Source organism: Phocoena sinus, chromosome 20, assembly GCF_008692025.1.
Source record: "Phocoena sinus isolate mPhoSin1 chromosome 20, mPhoSin1.pri, whole genome shotgun sequence".
Classification (NCBI taxonomy): Eukaryota; Metazoa; Chordata; class Mammalia; order Artiodactyla; family Phocoenidae; genus Phocoena; species Phocoena sinus.
In genome coordinates this window covers 14,929,193-14,945,498 of record NC_045782.1, presented here as the reverse complement: position 1 = coordinate 14,945,498, position 16,306 = coordinate 14,929,193, and the positions used below count along the sequence as shown (strand labels likewise).

General features: G+C 37.8%; 1 protein-coding gene across 4 annotated transcripts in view; it reads right to left on the bottom strand.

Annotated features, from left to right (window-relative positions):
* The window catches only part of SSH2 (slingshot protein phosphatase 2), a 243,296-nt gene that overhangs the window by 93,536 nt on the left and 133,454 nt on the right, over window positions 1–16,306 (bottom strand). The window lies entirely within an intron of this gene.

The window sequence follows — 16,306 nt, the reverse complement described above, 5'->3', positions numbered from 1 at the left end:
GAAAGCAAGTTATTCTGTCACCTAATCTTTGGTCTTGCAGAACTGCAGAGGCAGAATGAAGTAGTGAGAAAGCACAGCATTACAAGGGATGGACTTGAACCTCACTTACCAGCTGGCTGACCTTGAGAAAATCTCTTAACCTCTCTGAGGCTTACTTTTCTTATGTATAAAATGTGGGGGGAAATGCTACCTCAAAAGTGTAACTGTTTGAACTAAATGATACGTTAATTGTGAAAGCACTTTTTAAACTTTGACACAGAATATGTATTTTTAGTTAAATCAATTAATTACCTTTCCTTAAAGAAAATCCTAACCTTGTTTGTTCCACCAGCCAAATGGAAGGAAATATTATTCCAGAACGTGTTCACATGAACTATGGGCAGAAACATACATACTCCCAATTCTTGCTGCAAGTTCTCCAACTCTGGTGACAGGATGGAACAGAAAATGAAAAGACAGAAAAGGAAGATACAGAATGGAAAGAGAAAACAGAGGTTCAAATAGACACAAATAAGTAGCAAAGAACAAGCAGCAAGTAGAATAAGTAGCAAAGTTCTGATCAACACTGAGTATATCTGATTTCTTTTTTTCTTTTTTTAAGTTTTTGATGTGGACCATTTTTAAAGTCTTTATTGAATATGTTACAATATTGCTTCTGTTTTATGCTGTTTTTTTTTTGGCCAAGAGGCATGTGGGATCTTAGCTCCCAGACCAGGGATCGAACCCACACCCCCTGGATTGGAAGGGGAAGTCTTAGCCACTGGACCGCCAGGGAAGTCCCGAATCTATATTTAACTTCATATCCCAAGGTCAGGGCCCACTTCATGGACGTGCGATCTGTGCAGCTGCACAAGGTTGGTGCTTGAAAGGGGCTTGCACTTGATTCAATGCTCTGCTGTTGCTGTCTTGAAATTCTTAATGCTTTTCAAACAGGGGGCTCCACATTTTCATTACGTACTGGGCCCTGCAAATTATATAGCTAGTCCTGCTCGCAGTCTTTCCACTAGACTAGAGGACAGGATAATAGCTTACAATCTTAATGACTGCATACAAGGACCACTACTAACTTAAAGGACAATCACTAACAAGTAGACTTTTAATCAGGTTGGTGATCACATATTTGTAGTACCTAAATTCTGAAGTTAACAAAATACTTAGTAAAAGCGAATTTAATTAAAAAGCAGTAGACCAAATCAGAAATGCAAATATTATTTGCCTTTCCCATTTTTGTGGTCCATCACGTCCTAATAACAGGCCAAACGGTGACGTCAGCAAACGAAGTACCTGAATCTAACCTAACTGACGTTTCATTCTGAAACCCAACAAAAGACCAGTGATTGTGGATTTTCTTCAGTTTTTGATTTAATATCTGCTACCTTACAGTACGCAGAGTGACAGTGCCACAGAAATCATCTATGAAGTGAAAGCCCTAACACAATTCAGTTCAATTAAAGCACACTCTTTAAATAATGTTTTGTTTCTTTCCTGCTCCTGTGGACTGAGAGACAGCTTTTCTTTGACTGAAGCTGAAAGGCTGAAGCTGATGAACTGAACATTTCCCGAGCGGCGAATTCAATTTTGGATGCCTGCAGGCCAAAAAGATACTTTTCCCCCTTAAAGCCAGACTCACCCCACATTGGTCCATTTTGACCTTTGGACTTCTTATCAGTCACCTTCAGTCTCCGACAGGAGTTGGACTGGCCAACCCACAGAGGTCCACTCTCCAGAGAACAAAGGCTTGCTATGTAAAAGAGATGAGCTGTGGGCAAAGATACCATCTGTAGAGAAGGTGCTGAACTCATCCTCTGTGTTCCAGCAGCATGTCCAGGACTGCTGCCACTACAAAAAAGTGAAACTTCACCCCAAAACTTTCCCCGCCTGTGATTTAAACACACACCTTCATTAAGGAAGGAGCTCGGTTTCAGACAGAGGCAGGCAACCAATACTACTGAATCTAGCATGCAAACGTGGCCTGCATTCTAACATTCCTTTCTCCTTCCCATCTTTTTTCTTTAAGTCTGCCAGTAGCCCCTCTGAGTACTATTTAGATCTGCAGGGACATTCAAAGACTCTTGAAGAAATACGTACACTCTTGGGCTTCCCTGGTGGTGCAATGGTTAAGAGTCCGCCTGCCGATGCAGGGCACACGGGTTTGAGCCCTGGTCTAGAAAGATCTCACGTGCCGTGGAGTAACTAAGCCTGTGAACCACAACTACTGAGCCTGAACACCACAACTGCTGAAGCCCGTGCGACACAACAAGAGCCTGTGCTGCACAACAAGACAAGCCACCGCAATGAGAAGCCCGCGCACGGCAACCAAGAGTAGCCCCTGCTCGTCACGGCTAGAGAAAGCCCGCGAGCAGCAACAAAGACCCAGCGCAGCCAAAAATAAAATAAATAAATAAATTTATTTTAAAAAAAGAGAAATACATACACTCTTCTCCTTTCTCCTATATTCAACATTCAAATAGCCTCAAAGATGAAAACTTGTTTTTCAAGATTTTAAACGGCTTGTTCCCTAGAAAGCTCACCTCCTCAACTTTGAGAAATATACCCACTGCTTCCTATAAACAAGATGAGGAAATTCTAGCTTTTTAAGTATAGTTACAAGCATTAACAAACTAATGTATATGGTCATCGTTTAAAATTTCAGTATCCTTAATAAGATAGAACTTTGGGAAATCCCAATGATGCTTAACACTTCCTAAACAGAAAACAATGAAATGTTCAAGGTTAATTTGCTGCAGGACCCTAGGTAAGGGTCAGTTATCTATTGGCTCAGAAATCTCTAAGTCAAAAATGGTGGAAAAAAAAAATGGTGATGATTTTAGAATAAAATAAAAACATGGGGAGCAAACCTAAATTCACAAACACTACAGATATATTCAACACCATCTTGGGATAATTAGTTTCTTTATCTTATCAATGCACTATTATTTCATCTTTCCATAAGGTCTACTCAAATAGCTTACAAATTTTCCATCAGTGCTTGGGTATGAAAGCAATCCCTGATAGGAAAGACAAATAAGGATCAACTTTTCTGGGTCTCCAACTGGTTCAGATGAATTGAAGGATAAAATTGTATCTACCTTGATTTTATTTTTTATTATTTTATCAGCACTATGAAAATGAATTACTAAAATTCATTTTAGTAATGAGTGTAGACTGGTATATTTCTGGTGAGCAAACCGGCAATCTATATCAAAAACTCTAGAAATATGTATACCCTTTGGTCTAGCAACCCCAGAAATGAGTTTTAGGGTATTTCCTTCAGGGACATGTGTAAAGATTTAGGCACAAGGATATTCATTCAGTGAGGCTTTGTTTATAATTGCAAAAAACTGAACACAATCAAAATGTGCACCAACAGGGCAGAGAGAATTCAGTTCTATGGAAAACAAACAACTCTCAAAAAGGATATGAAAGAAACTCATTTGAGGACAATGACAGGATGTTCCCAATATGCTAAGTAAAAAAAGAAAAACAGAGTACAAAGCAAACGATAGAGGACAATCCCATTTTTAAAAATAAATAAATAAATAAATAAAAGTATACACATACATAGAAATGCCTGGATGGTATTAACAGTAAACATATTTGGGAGATAAGAATAAGGATAATGCTTTTGGGGGAGAGGAGGAATGCCTCAGTGTTTTCTGTTTTTTCTATAATAAACATGCATTATCTGCAATATTAAAAAATAACCAATATTTTTGCTTTGTTGACTTTAAGTACCAGTAAGACCAGTTCCATTAAAAAAAAAAAAATCACTCACCCAGGACACGTTCACTTTTAAGCTGAGTGGGTGGTAAAGAATGAGATATTATCAACTTTACTGCGTATAAGGTAGACAGGCTTTTTAAAGCAAAAGAGATTCTCTATTTGAAAAATTTCCTGAAATGGATTTGTAAGACTGCCGTAAAGAGGAGCACTGATATTCAAAATTTATTGGTTGATTTTGATTTTAGTTGAGGAAGAGACTAGATGTTATCATTTCTTTAAAAAGCATAATAAACATTCTTACGACACTATCATTTTCTGACAAACAGGGCATATGGCCTTGCTGAGAACTTCTCCAAGTGTGTAAAATGGCAAGAAAGAATTCTAGCAGTGTGAGCATAGCGGCGGACTACCAAGATAACTGAGACTGACTACAGGCGAGACACAAAAGTGAACAGGCCCCAACTCATGAATAGCCAGGACTAAGGTAGGTTCTCAACGGATATACTCAAGTATATTTCCAAGGAGGTAAGTAATAAAGTATGATTAAAACAACAATGGCTTTCAATCTTTAAGTTAGAGAGATGATAACTAGCCAGTCTACAATCTTCAGTTTTTCTTTAACTCTGAAAAAAAATTACACTGGGTTTAAATTCATTTCGTTAGAATCACTAAATGGAAATAAATACAGTCTGAGTTTGGCAATTCTTTCAGTGCAGGAAAGTATAAGACGACACAATCTGCTAAATTTTTAGTAGCTGCAGTAACTCTTCTTTGAATCAATATTGTTAAACTATCATTTGGGCATTTATATAGTCCTTGGTCTTTATTGATATATAATTATAGGCTTACTTACATACGTGTAAAAGATCCCCCTGTCCACTAGGATGGTTTCCATGTGTACTTAAACTAAGGAGCTGTACATTGCTTATACAACTCTAAATAAGATGAGCCATTAACTGACAACCAGGCCATTAAACTGGTAGCCAAGCCATTAAGAACAAAATCAGCACACCCTTCCCCTTATAGGCTCACTCCACTGGAAATATTACAAGCCCTCTGTGCCATGGGAACCACCTTGCCTACCACATGGTGCTGATGTAACAATATCTAGAGCTATGCACCTGGAGAAAGCAGGGAATGAGGTTTTGCTTTGGAATTCTTGAATGTTTCTTTCTTTCCTCCCTCCTTCCTTTCTTTCTTTTAACCATAAAGCCACTAGCAGATAGTTTAATGATTTTTGTTCTTATGCTGCCTATGGGGATTTCACACTGCGCTACCAACCACTGGTACTAATTCAACAACAGCCTTGTAAAATTGGCAGCCTTCCTAAATAAGCTATGTAAAGCCTGCAAATGCTGGTTACTGTGCTGTGTAGTCAGTGGGTACTCGATAAAAATGTGATTAAAATTCTGCCCACATGATATATCCCAAATATGCTCATACCTATTTTCTAAAGAACATTATCAGTCTATACAAAAGCATTTCTGGATTCTCCTTCTTACCACAAATGATTAATAGCAGTCATTCACTGAAAACTATCTGTAATATGGCCCGACATCTGCAATATTAGTCTTCCTTTTCTCTCACCACTCAAGTACCCTTTACCTCTGCTTATACAGATCAAGACATTTAAGAGGGCCAGAAAAAAAGGTCAGCATTCCAGCTCAAATCCTACCATAAAGGCTCATTTACAATAACTTTTTGTCCTCTGAATACCTAAAGCACCAACTGCACCATTCATCTGCCACTTAGCATGTGCTAAATTGTGTTCTTATTTATCCTTTTATTGATCTGTCTTATATCTCTCAACAGACTGAGCATCCTGACTGCAAGAACCATGTCTTGTATTTCTTTGTATCTCCCATGACAATTATGCATATGATGGAATTTTTACCAGCAGGCTGGCATACCACTCTAACTCTTTCTCCTATACTTTGGCTCATGTCAAAAGGGCAAAAATATTAGCTACCATTTACTGAGTGCTTACTATTTGCAGTACTTTATAAATATTACATTTAATTAACTTAAATGAACTACATTAATATTAATAGACACTATAAGTTCCATTTTATTGATAAGGAAACCAAGGCTCATGGTGGTTTTATGATATGTTGAACATACTGAAGGTCAAACAGCTTACAAGTGGTGAAACTGATTGGAACTCAGGTCTGTTTCATTCCAAACACCAGACTATTACTATCAGCCACAAGAACAAATGACAAGTAAGATAATGAATACATGACCCAAGACACCTTTTAAGAATCTCTAAATAGAGTATTTAATGAATGGGATACTTTAAGAATTGAATGTGGGATTTTATATATATATATATTTTTTTTTTTTTTTTTTTTTTTTTTGAGGTACGTGGGCTTCTCACTGTTGTGGCCTCTCCCGTTGCGGAGCACAGGCTCCGGATGCACAGGCTCGGCGGCCACGGCTCACGGGCCCAGTCGCTCCACGGCATGTGGGATCTTCCCGGACTGGGGCCCGAACCCGTGTCCCCTGCATCGGCAGGCGGACTCTCAACCACTGCGCCACCAGGGAAGCCCTGAATGTGGGATTTTAATGAGGAGGAATAAGCATCACAAGTATGGGGTTGATAGAATGATCTATACCAAATCTGGTCAAAGGGACGTCCAAAAAGTTGAGCTTCACACATCATCTAAATCTATTTCATTCCCCTCCTAGGAAGAAAAATTTACACTGAGAATTCACATTCTCCCATAGATGTCCCAACTTCTCAAACTAAGTTTCCCCCCCAAAATAAAGACGATAAAATAAAAGGAAGTTAAAATTTTTGGGTGTTCATGAGAATTGGGTATATTTTAGGAGAAACACAGTAATTTAAAGGTACCTGGGACAGAGGAGAGTCCCAAAGAAATGACATCTCTCTTAAGAGCTCTCTGTTATAAGTGATACTTATTTAAAATCAGTGAAGAAAAATCATAAATACTCTCATTCAGTTTATTCCTTATGAAGATCAACTGGCTTTTATCACACAAAATTCAAAGAACAACAGAGATGAGATGCACAGATAAGATGCTAAGCTCATAAACCTGATCAGCCTTTTGTGGAGGTACTGAAGGCTTCTTGGGTTGTAAACAGGCCTGCCTATCTGTGGCATGAAGTTTTAAGAATACAGACACCACAGAAGACAAGGGATATGAAGTCCACAATTATAATTCTCAGGGCTTGAAATGTCCTGCTACGGATCATGAATATCCACATGAATCTTTGTCAATAAACATTAAGTACAAATGACAAAAGTAACATAATCGTTAACTGAAAATTTTATTGTTCTTTCTTATTAACTATCCACAGTCCCCTGAAATGAGGCAGCTATTATTCCCCCCAAAACATAAGCAACAATTTGAACCATTTCGCTCATCATCAAAAAAAATAATAATAATCAAATAATTCTATGTCTTCTACATCTGGAAAACTGAACTTACAATTTAAAAAAACCCCACTCTAGTACAGGCTAACACTGAAGTTTCTCTTTATTTGAGAAGAATACAAGCCTCTGGATTCTGTGGCTTTAACAGACACATAACTAATGTCAAATCCCTCAGGTTACTAAAAGAAGGGTCACACCCCTCTAAAAACAGATTAATGCAAAAAACAAGAGTTGCCCAATTTGCACAACCTGCAAAAAGGAAGTGAGCCCAAATGTGCCCTTTGGTGTGCAGTACTAACAGTCTATTTATAAATCATCTGCCACATCCTTTCCAAATCACAGGAACACCTAAAAAGGCCTTGATGTTTTTAGCACATTTCTTCAAGTTAAATCTAATGATGTTAGTGGAAGCAACATCCTGTGTAATTCTAACAATGCAAAGCTAACTAACTCTATCTGAAAGTAGTTAAGATACTGATTATTATTTTTTTGCTTTCACCCTAGAAATTCAGAAACATTATGTGATAGCATCTACACCACTGTTCTTTAGTCCCAAGGCAATTTTACATAAGGTAATTAAGAAGATTCACATTTACTGGAGAAACCCAAGAAGAGAGGGAGCAAGAGGATCTGTAGTTTAGCCCCTCCATTACTCCAAGGTTCAACAGCTCTTGGAGCCAGAGAATGACAGCATCCTTAATTATTTGGCTTTGGGCAATGGTTTCTCAGTGTAAGTCTAAAGAAATTGCCCAATTTCAGGAGTGATTACAGGTGAGCACACAATCTGAAGAACAGTAATTTAGAAAAAAAAATTCACTCAGATTTATCAAAGAAATCTTGCCTTGAGTGCATCACAACCTCGCCATTCCTGTTCATCTTCATTATGCAGAGTTACTCTTCAGTTAACTGGTTTCCAGTAAGGCCAAATTTGAGAGCTTTTTTCCTCTCTGTTCCAAGCCAATGACTGCTCTACTGACTTCAAAGCAGCACAAGTGCGGATAAAGCCACACAAAGTTATCACTGCTAATGAAAACACAAATGCACCTTTTACTCTGACAATTAACTTCTCATAACACCTAGAAGATTAATTCACTTGATGTAAACTTATTTTAGCACCTTTTAAATAATATTCTACCTTTTAAGGGTATATTGCCTATTCAAGGATCAGAAACAAGCACAAAAACAGTACTGATTTAAAATCAAACAGACATCTCATGCCTTTTAAAAATATTATTATTAGTCTCTTTACCCACCAATGAGGGGAAAAAAAGCTCTTAAATCATAAATGAATGCCTGGCTTCAATCACTGAATTATCAATTATTATAATTATGTTTATCCATTTCTGCAGAGGACAAATGTAGATTTTAAAAGTATCATGGACGATAAACACACTTATACAATAGAACAAGGAAATTTAAGAATTTGAAAGGCAAAACAATTCCACAAAATTATAACATTTGGAGTAGGACTTCTTGGTTCTAGGCTTTTAAAGTACAGAATTTCTGCTAAAGAACTGTTTTAGAGCTAGAAAAAGATGGAAGACTACACCTAAATCATTCAACAAATCATACGTAAGCTGGACAAAGAGAGCACCAAAGATTCAACAAATATTTGAATGAAAAAATCTTAAAATATTAGTAAACCAATTCCAGCAATATGTTAACAAATAATGCAAAAAGCGTGAAAGGACAATTCAACTTTTGCAACTCAACGTGTCACTGCATTCCCAGGAAAGGGGGGGAAATATTATCCTTCCAACAGATGTCCAAAAAACACGTAATAAAATTCAATAACTATATCTAATTTAAAAATACTTGAGGGCTTCCCTGGTGGCGCAGTGGTTGAGAGTCCGCCTGCCAATACAGGGGACACGGGTTCATGCCCCGGTCTGGGAGGATCCCACATGCCGCGGAGCAGCTAGGCCTGTGAGCCATGGCCACTGAGCCTGCGCGTCCGGAGCCTGCACTCCGCAGTGGGAAAGGCCACAACAGTGAGAGGCCCGCATACCAAAAAAAAAAAAAAAAATTGAAATTAGGAATAGAAGGAAATATCCTTAACTTGGAAAGTGATCTATGCTGGAACCTACAGCACACAATACATCTATTTAGAAAACATAAAAAGCACCCCTTTTACAATGGAAAACAAGATAAGACCACTAGCATGGCTCCTCTTTAACACTACACTAAAGCCTAAGGCAAAGCAATGACGAGTTACACTTAGAGAAAACCCATTTACAGATGATATAATCATCCACCCAGAGAAGTCAAGAAAATCAACTAAAATATCTATTAGATATTAGGACTAAGAGTTTAGCAAGGTGGTCTGATACAAAAGCAAATACTATAAAAACCAGTTTTACCACACACCTACAGGGACTAATTAGAAAACATCATGGGAAAGAAGAGCTCATTCACAAGAGCAACAAAAGCTTTATAAAACACCCATGAATATACCTAATAAGAAATGTGTAACTACTGTATGAGGAAAAGTGTAAAAGTTAAATGAAGGACATTTTAAAAACAGTGGATAAACAGACACACACACCACATTCCTCATCGGGAAGGCTCATTTTATAAAGCTGTTAATTCTTCCTAAACCTAGTTCAGTACAATTTAAATCAAAATCCCAATAGGATTTTTAAAAGTAGAAATTGACAATCTGTTTCTGAGACTTACCTGGAAAATAAGCAAGAGTAGCTAAGATATTAAAAAAACACATCCACTGAGGTAGGCCTTGTGATACAAGATATCAAAATGTCCACTAAATCTACATTAAGTAAAAATGTGGTATTGGTGTATGAAAGAAAACATGTCAATAGGACTTAATATATAATACGAATAGCATTTCAAATCAGTGAAGTGAGAATGAGCTAAATAAGTGGTATTGGAATAAATGACTGTCCATTTGGAAAAAAGATAAAGTTAAAGCTCGACCTCACACAATAAATACAGGCATACCTTGTTTTGTTGTGCTTCTCTTTATTGCGCTTCGCAGATACTGCATTTTTTTTTTTTTAAACAAATTTAAGGTTTGTGGCAACCCTGAGTAGAGCAAGTCTACTGGTGCCATTTTTTCAACAGCATTTGCTCACTTCATGTCTCTGTGTCACCTTTTGGTATTTCTCGCAATATTTCAAACCCTCCACCACCAAAAAGATCAAGACTTGCTGAAGGCTCAGATGAGGGTTAGCATTTAGCAATAAAGCATTTTAAAATTAAGGTAAGCAGATTGTTTTTTTTTAGACATAATGCTACTGCACGCTTTACAGACTACAGTGTAAACATAACTTTTATATGCATGGGGAAAGCAAAAAATTCGTGTAACTCATTTTATTGTAACATTCACTTCATTGTGGTAGTCTGGAACTGAACCCGCATTATCTCCAAGGTATGCCTGTGAAGATAAATTACAGTTTTAAAGAGTGAAATATTTTTAAAGTGTAGGCATACTAGAAAAATACAAAAGAGTATTTATAATCCTGGGAGTGGGTGGGAAGGGTAAAAGCCAGATGCAAAACTGAAATCATAAGAGAAAATACTGACAGATTTTACTACATAAAAATTAAAAACTTTTGGGACTTCCCTGGTGGCGCAGTGGTTAAGAATCCACCTGCCAATGCAGGGGACACAGGTTCAAACCCTGGTCCAGGAAGATCCCACATGTCACGGAGCAACTAAGCCCGTGTGCCACAACTACTGAGCCTGCGCTCTAGAGCCCACGAGCCACAACTACTGAAGCCCTCATGCCTAGAGCCTGTGCTCCACAATAAGAGAAGCCACCGCAATGGGAAGCCTGTGTACCGCAACAAAGAGTAGGCCCCCGCTCACCACAACTAGAGAAAGCCCGTGCGCAGCAACAAAGATCCAACGCAGCCAAAAAATTAAAAAAAGAAAAAAAATTAAAAACTTTATACAAGATGCAAAATTAAAAGACAAGCAATAGGCTGGGCAAAGTATTTTTAAAACATATTCAGAATATACAGAGTACTACATGAAAAAAACTACCAATAGAAAAATGGTTAAAGTACAAACATGTAAATTATAGAAGAAAAATGAGCAAGACCAATAAAAACACAAAAGGATCCTAAAGTTCTTCAATAGTAAGGGAAGTGCAAACAGAGGAGTGTTTAAGAGCAGGGGTCCTGGAGTGAGACCGTCTGTGTTTGCATCCTGGCTGTATTACCTTAGACAAATTACTTAAAATCTCTGTGCCTCTCGTGTGTAACTGAGGATACACCTAAGTCAAAGTTGTTAAGAACAGAGAATGAGGTAATATGCATAGTACTCAAAACAATGCCGGGCACACAGCAAGAGCTCAGTAAAAAATTAACTGCTATCTAATATCACTAATATTACCAGGGTTGGTGAAGATACCTATGTAAGTATATAAGTAAGATATACTCTTACTTATAGCTTGTAAGAGCAAATTGGCAAAGCAAACTGCAAAGCATTTTGGCAGCATGTATCGACATTTTAACAGGTACATACCATCAGACCCAGAAATTCCACTGCTAGAATTTTATCTAAAGAAATGTTCCCACATATATATAAAGCATCAGGACTTTGAGTGCAGCATCGTTAAGAGCTCTAGATTTGGAGACAGGAAATGCTGCTTCTAGTTTCAGTTCTACCAATAGCAAATCATGTAATCCCTGTGGCAATCACTTCATCATTTTGATTTTTTAGTTTATTTACTCTAAAAAATGTGGATAATGACTTGCCCAATCTGCTTCACAGGAATACTTTAAGGCAGTGGTTTCCAAAGTGTGGTCCCTGGATCAGCATCATCAGCATCCTCTAGGAACTTGTTAGAAATTTAAATTCTCTAGTCTCACCCCAGACCTACAGAATCAGAAACTCTGGTTGTGTAGGCAGCAGTCTGTGTTTCAATAAGCCATCTAGGTGATCCTGATGCAAGCTTAAGTTCAGAGATGAGCACATGTGAAATCACTTGCATAACTACACAGCAGAACTGAAAAAAGCATTCGTACTATCACTAATAAACACAAAAAATAAAGCTGTTTCTACCTTTCAATTTCATGAAAAGGTACATTTTGGATAATCATCTCAATATGCTCCTCTGTTGCTGAGCTTGACTTCAGAAAGCACTGATGAAGCTAGGAAGTCAAACTCATATACATAACCAAGTAAATAAATACAAGTATTTTGGGTCAAGGATAAAAAGCTCAAGGTAACCTCATTAACAAATCAAGCAATGTCTCAAGCTTCCAAGTTCCAAGACTTTTTTTTTTTTTTTTAAGTTCCAAGACTTTTGATCAGCGGTTTTCATAATGGGAACACTGCTTTAATGATAGCCTTTGCCAGCATTTTATCTACTAATTCTTGATCCTTCCCTGAACTTTTCAGGACACAAAAATAGTCACCTATTTGTCGATAAGCTATTTGTTTGGCATATAACAATAACATTAGAAAAGCCTTGGCCCCTTGCTTAGCAACTTCACTTCTCAGAGATTGAAGGCTGGCTCTCTAAAAATAACATAGGTTTGAAAAAAATAACATAGGCTCCCATATTTTTCAGAACTTCAGATTTTTGTTTTATTTAAAAGCATATGTAGATTCTTAAAGGGTATGGAACTTTTCATGATCATTTGAGCAGTCTGATCCAAGACTCTTGAAGTTTGATCAGATGATGCTCGGGGTTGCTCACATATATTTTTCTAGTAGGATTAACACTTATGACTAACTCTTCTTTGTTTCTGGAGTTAATTCAATCCTTAATGTTCTTCTCTGAATACATAAGAAATAACACTATATTTGGTGAGTTTTACACAATGGTAAGGGGAGACCTTAATCTAATAATGATGATATAATTCCCAATAACATACAGTAATACCCAAGCTATTCTCTAATTTCACCTATATGTATATACACACAGTTAAAAGTCAAGAAATTCGAAAGAGCCTGTGAAATCACCAAAATAGGTATCCAAAGGCCCTACTCTAAAGGTCATTAACTTTCTCCATAGGGAAGCCCCTAAGATCTCACTGTGGTCTTTTTACTCTGACACAATTCTCATGGGATTCGTTACACGGTTTACTTGGTTTCTAAACCCAGAGCAAATCTGAGGCAGCAAACAAGAAAAGGAAAAAAAGCTCTTATGAGTGGGTCCTCAGCAATGACAAGAGAACCACTGGCCTAAGAGTACTCAGGTGTCATGGTACCCCTTGCCCCAAGCATACAGTTAAAATTCAGTCTTCACTTAAGGACCTTAAATCTTAATCTTTTAGTTGCTCCCATTCATCACTGCTATTTACATATCTGGCACCACAGGGAAATGCTCACACCAGTTAAGTTTTTACTGTATCAGGCCTTAGAAACAATATTTCCCTTTAGGAAGGAGATTTTTAAAAACTATTTATTTGTTTGTTTGTTTATTTGGCTGTGCCAGGTGTTAGTTGCGGCATGCGGGATCTTTTAGTTGGGGCATGCAGGATCTAGCTCTCTGACCAGGGATGGAACCGGGCCCCCTCCATTGGGAACGTGGAGTCTCAACCACTGGACCACCAGTGAAGTCCCAGGAAGGAGATTCTTAACCTTTTATATCACATGACTTTGAGAATATGATTTTTAAAAATATATTTACCCAACATTTTCATATGATCTCAAGGAGTTCATTAAGTTTCTGAGGCCAATTCATGGCTTCAATAACCACAGACCCAAAATTAAGAACTTCTGCATTAGGTGCCAAAAATGTGTGTAAGTTAACAAAATTTAACACTTATGACAGTAACTATTGTTACTGCTGTGCGTGGGCTTTGCTGCTGTGCGCGGGCTTTCTCTAGTTGTGGCGAGTGGGGGCTACTCTTCGCTGGGGTGCGCAGGCTTCTCACTGCGGTGGCTTCTCTTGTCGCGGAGCACGGGCTCTAGGGGCAAGGGCTTCAGTAGTTGTGACTCGCGGGCTCTAGGGCGCAGGCTCAGTGGTTGTGGCTCGCGGGCTTAGTTGCTCCGCGGCATGTGGGACCTTCCCAGACCAGGGCTTGAACCCGTGTCCCCTGCATTGGCAGGTGGATTCTTAACCACTGGTGCCACTAGGGAAGCCCCTAAGGATTTTTAAATGATGATGAACTGGGCAACACTATAAATGTAAAATAAAAATGATGGCTAAAGCAATACCAATAAATACACTTTAGAAGAAGAGAATATTAGCAAAACTCTCTTAAGAAAAAAAAAAGTGGTAAAAGAGAGACAAAAAGGAAAAGAGAAATATTCTGCAAATTCTTTAAAAGAGTGTCTACCTTAACAGCAAAACTCTTCGTGTAGCAAATGTTTTCACTACTAAGTTGAAGATGTCAGCACATAAAGATAACTCCTAAGACGTAAGTCTCAAAAGTGGCCTTGCAACTACGAAGACAGAAGATCATTTTTCTAGTGGTTAAGAGCACTGGCCTAGGAAACATCTGGATTCTAAGGACATTTTTGTCATTTACGAGCTATATGGTCTTGAGTAATTACTTAACTTCTCTAAGCCTCAGCTACATTATCTGTAAACAGAATAAAGCAGTTCATAGGGTGGCTGTGATGATTAAATGAGATAATAATACACATTAAACTTAGCACAGTGGCAAGTCATCAATAAATGGCAGCTAATAGTTTTTGTTTAATTTCAATTACATTTTCCTGGGCAGGGGTTTATAGTTTGTAAATTGTTACCACACATATAATCTTTTACGATCCTCTGGGGTAGGAACCACCGTATCCTCATTTTACAGTTTAAGAAACTGAACTCAAATGACTTACCCAAAGTCACTAATTAGTAGGAAAAGAAATCTGTACTTGCTTGACCACACTAGGAAGCAAGATTCAAAACTCCTTTTCCCCACAAAGCTTAGAAGCTCTGCCTTTTAAGTTTTGTTTAACCTTTTTTTAAACTGTAGTTAAATATATATAAAATTTGCCATTTTAACCATTTTTAAGTGTACAGTTCAGTGCCAATAAATTCATTCACATTGTTGTGCAACCATCAGCACCATCCATCCCCATAACTTTTTCTTCTTCCTCAAATGAAATTCTGTACCTATTAAACACAAACATCTCATTCCCCTCCTCCAACCCCTAGCAACGAGACTACTCTAAGGTCCCTCACATAAGTGGAATCATACAGTATTTGTACTTTGTCACTGGCTTATTTCAGTTAGTACGATGTCTTCAAAGTTCATCCATGTTGTAGCATATATCAGAATTTCCTTCCTTTTTAAGGCTGAATAATATTCATTCTGTTTATCCATGTATCCATTAATGGACATGTGGGTTGCTTCCACTACCTTTTTAAAAGTATTGTGAACACTTATTTTGAGATTGGTTATCCACTTTCAGATTAGTCACTCCAATTGTCTTTTTTTTTTTAAAGGGAAAATACAAGTAAACAGTTGATTTAATTCTGTAGAGTTTATAATACAAAACAGTAAAACCACGATACTGCGGGGGGATATTGTTTTTTCGGTGCGCCACCATGAATCAACACAAAGGAAAAAAGTTGAAATGCAAATTTGATTTGGTAAGAGAGCAAAACAGTTAGTTAAAATAATAAATTAGCTTTAAGATTATCTATAATTCACTTTACATGCTATTCTTGGGACCTTTACTAAGGGATAATGGAAAGTTTCTATTGTTGGACATGAAACTAAAAAGTTCCTTAGGGTTGACCTGGGAGGGAAAGAGAAGTTGCTCAAGTGCCAGGAGTCTGGGAAAACCTCAGTAGGTGACTCTCCTTGAACCTACTCCGAATGAGTGCTAATACACTACAAAGATCAAACTGCTGCTATCTAAAAGTAACCCTAAATCACTCAACTAGTTTAAGGATGCAACTTGAATAGATGGGAGTTCCTCTACTTCGCCCTTTTTAACTGTGAGATGAGAGTTCCTCTGCTTCGCCCTGTGAGATGAGATTAACCACAAGCTTGAGCACACAGTTCTCAGAAATAACTAAACCACAATGGAAGGGAGAAACAACTCTAGAGACTTTGAAAACAGTTAAGATTTAAAGATGCAAATGAATCTTGCACTTTGGCGATTGAAGGTGTGCATACAGGCTTGGGTTGGTAGCACGTACTACTACAGGCGGAGACAAAAAGAAAAAGAGCCAAACTACTAAAATCCAGTTTTATGAAATAATTTCAGACTACAACCAGCGGGTGTTAAGAATGAACTGCCTTTCTTTGTGTGCAC